Source organism: Callorhinus ursinus, unplaced genomic scaffold (genome assembly GCF_003265705.2).
Source record: "Callorhinus ursinus isolate GAN/ISIS: 27379988/994484 unplaced genomic scaffold, GSC_fseal_2.0 scaffold4, whole genome shotgun sequence".
Lineage (NCBI taxonomy): Eukaryota > Metazoa > Chordata > Mammalia > Carnivora > Otariidae > Callorhinus > Callorhinus ursinus.
Genome location: NW_027397066.1, coordinates 58,658,654 through 58,664,175, shown reverse-complemented (window position 1 = coordinate 58,664,175; position 5,522 = coordinate 58,658,654).

Genomic DNA, 5,522 nt, shown 5'->3' with positions numbered 1-5,522 from the left:
AGGTTACATATCTCTTCTCCCGAGCTGCTTTCAGGATTTTCTCTTTGTCTCTGAGACTCGTAAGTTTTACTATTAGATGTCGGGGTGTTGACCTATTATTATTGATTTTGAGAGGGGTTCTCTGTGCCTCCTGGATTTTGATGCCTGTTTCCTTCCTCACATTAGGGAAGTTCTCTGCTATTATTTGCTCCAACATACCTTCTGCCCCTCTCTCTCTTTCTTCTTCTTCTGGGATCCCAATTATTCTAATGTTGTTTCGTCTTATCGTATCGCTTATCTCTCGAATTCTGCCCTCGTCATCCTGTAGTTGTTTCTCTCTCTTTTTCTCAGCTTCTTTATTTTCCATCATTTGGTCTTCTATATCGCTGATTCTCTCTTCTGCCTCATTTATCCTAGCAGTTAGTGCCCCCATTTTTGATTGCACCTCATCAATAGCCTTTTCGATTTCGACTTGGTTAGATTTTAGTTCTTTTATTTCTCCATAAATGGTTTCTCTAATAACTTCCACGCTTTTTTCAAGCCCAGTTAGTATCTTTAAAGTCATGATTCTGAACTCTAGTCTGACATCGTACTAATGTCCGTATTGAGTAGGTCCCTGGCTGATGGTACTACCTCTTGTTCTTTTTGCTGAGGTGATTTTTTTCGTCTTGTCATTTTGTCCAGAGGAGAATAGAGGAATGAGAGAACAAAATGCTAACAGGTTTACAACGTCCCCAGCAAATATACTGTATACAAATCAGAAAAAACCTGCTACCCGGGGAAAAGAAAGGAAAAGAAAGAAAAAAGAAAGAGGAAAAAAAAAAGAAAAAAAGATAAAAACAAAAACAGAACAATACAAAAAAAGCAGAATGTGATCAAATATGATCAGGCTAGTGCATAGATCAGTGCCACACACTAGATTTGGGGCGTATTTTGGTCTGTTAGAAAAAAGTGCCTCCTAAAATTTTAAAGGAAGAAAGACATATATGTACAAAATAAGGGTTGATACAATGAAGGGATAGAAGATTAATGTAAAGATGAAAATTATAAAAGATTTTATAAAAGGACTTGATAAGATAAGAAGTTGTTTGAAAAAAGAAAGAAGATTTAAAAAAAAAAAGAAAAAAGGGAGAGAATGTGATCAGGCAGGAGACTAGAACAGAGCCATACACTAGTGATTTAGGGTATATTTTTATCTGTTAGAAGAAACTGTATCTCAAAATTTTAAAGAGAGAACAACTTATATATATATGCCAAAAATAAGGGTAACTACTATGAAGGGATAAAATATGACTCTAAAAATGAAAAATAATTTTTTTTTAAAAAAAGAGATTGATAAGATGTTGGTTGAAAAAGGGAAAAAGAAAAAAAAGAACAATTAACAAAAATTAACTTTGATGAACTAATGAATCATGGTAAAAAAAAAAAGCCATGAATTCTATGTGCAGTATTCCCCTAGCGCTGGAGTTCTCCCGTTCTCCTTGATCGGTAAACTTGGTCTTGGCTTGCTGGCTGTTTATGCTGATCTTCTGGGGACGGGGCCTGTTGCTGCGGTTTCCAAATGTCTTTGCTGTAGGCTGAATTGCCCCGCCCTTGTCTGTCCGGGCTAAGCAAGATGCTCGGGTTTGATCTCAGGAGCTTTTGTTCCCTGCAAGCTCTCCGTACAGCCTTGGAGGACCAGGGCAAAAATGGTGGCCTCCCAATCTCCACCTGGAGGAGCTGAGAACTCGGGGTCCCGCTCCTCAGTGCACCCACAGAGAAAAGCAGTCACTCCCTTGTCCCCGGTCTCCGGCCGCTCTCCGTGCTCACCCGGCCTGTGACCGAGCGTTTGTATCTCTGGCACCCGACCGTGTGGAGTCTCCAAACCCAGCAGATCCCTGCGGGGCGCTCCCGCACCACTCCTCCCGGGGGAGGAAGGGGAGTCTCCCCGGATCTGCCGCCTGCTGGGTCCCTGCTGGAGGAGCCGTGCCCCGACTGTGCCGCAGATCACAGTTTATGGCAACCCCGAGCTGAGAGCCCGCGCCTCAGCTCCGTCTCTGCAGCCGGCTTCCCCGCTCCGATACCTGGGAGCTCTGCTGCACTCAGGCACCCCCAGTCTTTCTGTGACCCCGAGGGTCCTGAGACCACACTGTCCCGGGAGGATTCCACCCCCCGCTTAGCCACTGCAGCGACGTCCCTCCGCGGAGCCGACTTCTAAAAGGTCCGATTTTGTGCTCCGCGGCTCTAGCACTTGCCAGAAGCGGCCGACGGAGGCCCCCTCCCCCGCCGTCTATCCTCCCGAATATCGCCTCGGATTCACTTCTCCGCACGTCCTACCTTCCAGTAAGTGGTCGCTTCTCTGTTCAGAGAGTTGTTGCTACTCTCCTCTTTGATCTCCTGTTGAGTTCGTAGGTGTTCAGAATGGTTTGATCCCTATTCAGCTGAATTCCTGAGACCAGACGAAATCTAGGTCTCCTACTCCTCCGCCATCTTGCTCCGCCCGCCCCCAAAAGACCCTCCTTTTTATACAAGAGTACCACCACCTTGCCCTCACTCCCTTGGTTCCTGTTACTGTTGCTTGTTAACTTGGTTGTAACATAATTGATATTGCTTGGACTATCCTAGAAAAATGAGTTTGAAGCCATGAAGATGATTTGGAAGGAAGATAATTTTGAGGGGGAATCCTTTTGTCTCTCCAGAGTCCAACGTTCCTTCCAAGAAAGGAGCAGGTTCTCACCCCATAAATTCCACAGTTATGGCCACAGGAATGAAAAAGAGATGGTATTATCAATTTACAATTCCGGGTACACCTCGTCCTCTCATGGGCCACAAATTTTAACATTTTTTACCAAGAGTTTGACATCCTTTGACTGTCTTTCGCTTCCCAAATTGGCTAAATGCCAAGTCGGTGGCTCAAAACTGAACTGTCTGGGTCTTGGTTTACCAGGCTCTCAGAGCAACTGAGAAGGAGGTCTTCAGTTGTTTACCTGCAGAGGCAGCCCTGTCACAGGGCCTTCTCATGGAAGAAAATGTGAGCCCAAGGAAGCAACTCCCAGGTCATGAGAACTCAGAATTATAGACTTATAACACGAGCTTCCTGCGTGTTGGGAAAGGTGCCTCATGGACCCCAGTTACCATATAAAGAAATTCTTGTTGCCTTTAAAGCTTACATGGCTCAGTGTTATTTTTATTTATTTTTATTTATTTTTAAGATTTTATTTATTTATTTGACAGAGATAGAGAGAGAGCACAAGCAGGCAGAGAGGCAGACAGAGGGGGAGGGAGAAGCAGGCTTCTCACTGAGCAGGGAGCCTGAAGCGGGACTCAATCCCAGGACCCTGGGATCATGACCTGAGCAGAAGGCAGACGCTTAACCTACTGAGCCACCCAGGCGCCCCCTCAGTGTGATTTTTAGCTGCATCAGGAGGTCAACAACATACTTGGGTATGGCCTACCACAAGGCAATGATCAAGTTTTGGGTTTCTGCTTTTGGTTTTTGGCCCCCACCCAACCCCCCAGGTTAGCAGATGACCATTAAAGAGGAAATAAGATTAAGTTACTTGAGAGTGAAAAACTAACCCAAAAATTCAAAACTGAACTAACTTTTTTTCAAAGATAACTGTTTACATGTATTGAATGCTAAGCAAAACCATAGTTATAAAACCTTGTGAGGTAGGTACCGTTATTATATTAATTTTACTAACGAAGAACAGAGTAGGTACAGAGAGTTTAAGTGACTTACCCGGTCACACAGCACCTAGGTGGTGGAGCTTGGATTTGACCTGAGCCTACGCACTTCACCATTTTTACCAGGGTTTCTCAAAATGTGTTCCACAGAAAAGCAGTCCTCTGAGATTCTCCATAAAAACGATAATAGAGTCATTAGGTACCCTAATTCGTGGCAGTTTACCACAAACATCATCAAATAAAGGCTCTGAAAAAACCTGTTTAATTTAGTATTATACTAACTTCCACAAACTTACTAAAGTTCAACACGCTTTTCTGCATAACTACCACTAACACCCCAGCAAACACAAAGAAACAACAGAAGATGGTAGAGGATAGAATTCCAGACTCTCTTCACATCCTTTCTAGATCTGGACACAACATATCACAAAGAGGTGTTTGTTCCATATTTCCCAAGTGAGTTAAAAAATAGAAATTCTTTCACATGAATCTCAACATCTATGACAGATTTGTGTGTGTGTGTGTGGTCTTTAGCTTTGCCTGGTGGATGATCTTCCAGGATTGGTCTGTCAAAGTCCAGGACATGAGTCATAACATCTCTGTGGTTTCCTAAAAATGAAAAAATAAAATTACACTGTACCAAGCCCAGCTGGCTACCCTCTGGGGTCAGCCAGAGTTTCTATAGGCAAGCGACTGTGAAAAGTTCAGCTGGTGAGTTCATAAAAGGAAATGATCATCCAGAAATCAAGAAAAAGGAAAAGTTCAACAGAAGCTAATCTCTCCTTTTCCAGAAAATATATGCAGTCTATAGGACTCATAGGGACAACAATTTTCAGACACAAAGTCTGTATATCTGACGTTGTATAGTGTTCAGAGCATAGCCTGGCTCTGAACAGATGGCATACCTCTCTTTACTTCAGTTTCCTTATATGAGAATGAGATAATGAAAGTCCCATTCCAAAAAGTCATTATGAAGATTAAGCAAGATAATGCATGTGAAGTGCTTCACGCAGGGCCAGCGCATAGTAGATGCTCCTTCCAGTTGGCTATTATGAAGACAAAAGGAGGAATTCTACAGAAATTTGGCCTTAGGCAAGTCACTTCCTTCTTCCAAGAGTCTTCTTTCTTGTGTTGACAGTTTTCTCAATAGTTCCCTGGCCTACCAAAAAAAAAAAAAGCAGTGGGAAAAGGCGGCCTCATTAGATGGAAACAGGCGCACATGGTCTCAAACTGACTCACAGATTCTGACAGAAACAGGGTGAATATCCAATTCCAGGACCTCTGGTCTTACCAGTATTAAAATCATTTAATGAAACACAAATTAGAGTTCCCTGAATAGAGCAGGGCTTGGTACTAATCAGGAAGAATCTTCTTTTCATCATTATGTCGTTCACTAAAGCAGGGTTAAGGTGGGAAGTATCTTCAAAGGATACTAAAAAGTAACTAAAATGTACAGAGCTCTTACCTTACATTTTCTGGGCTAAGCACTTGGTAAACTTTCTTAAATTTGATGCGCACAGTGAACTAATGATTCAGGCTCTATTTTTATATTAATTCTCTGGACAAGTAAATAGATCCTTGGAGAGGTCAAGGAAACAGCCTGAGGGCACACACAAGGTAAGTGCTTTGATCTGATGCCAAGGAGTCCATTTCCAGCCCCAGTCCATTTAATGACTCTGCTGCAGTGCCTATCTGGGCCAAACCCACTGCCCTGCTGAGATAATCCATTCTAACTCACCTACAAGAAGCTATAATGTAGATGTAGTTTTCATTGAACAGAGAATTGACCAAAATGTTATCTTTTAGACCAGGATGCACTGCTGTTTCCCCAACATTTTGCACCACTGCATGGTTTGTAATCATCAGAAACTTTTATG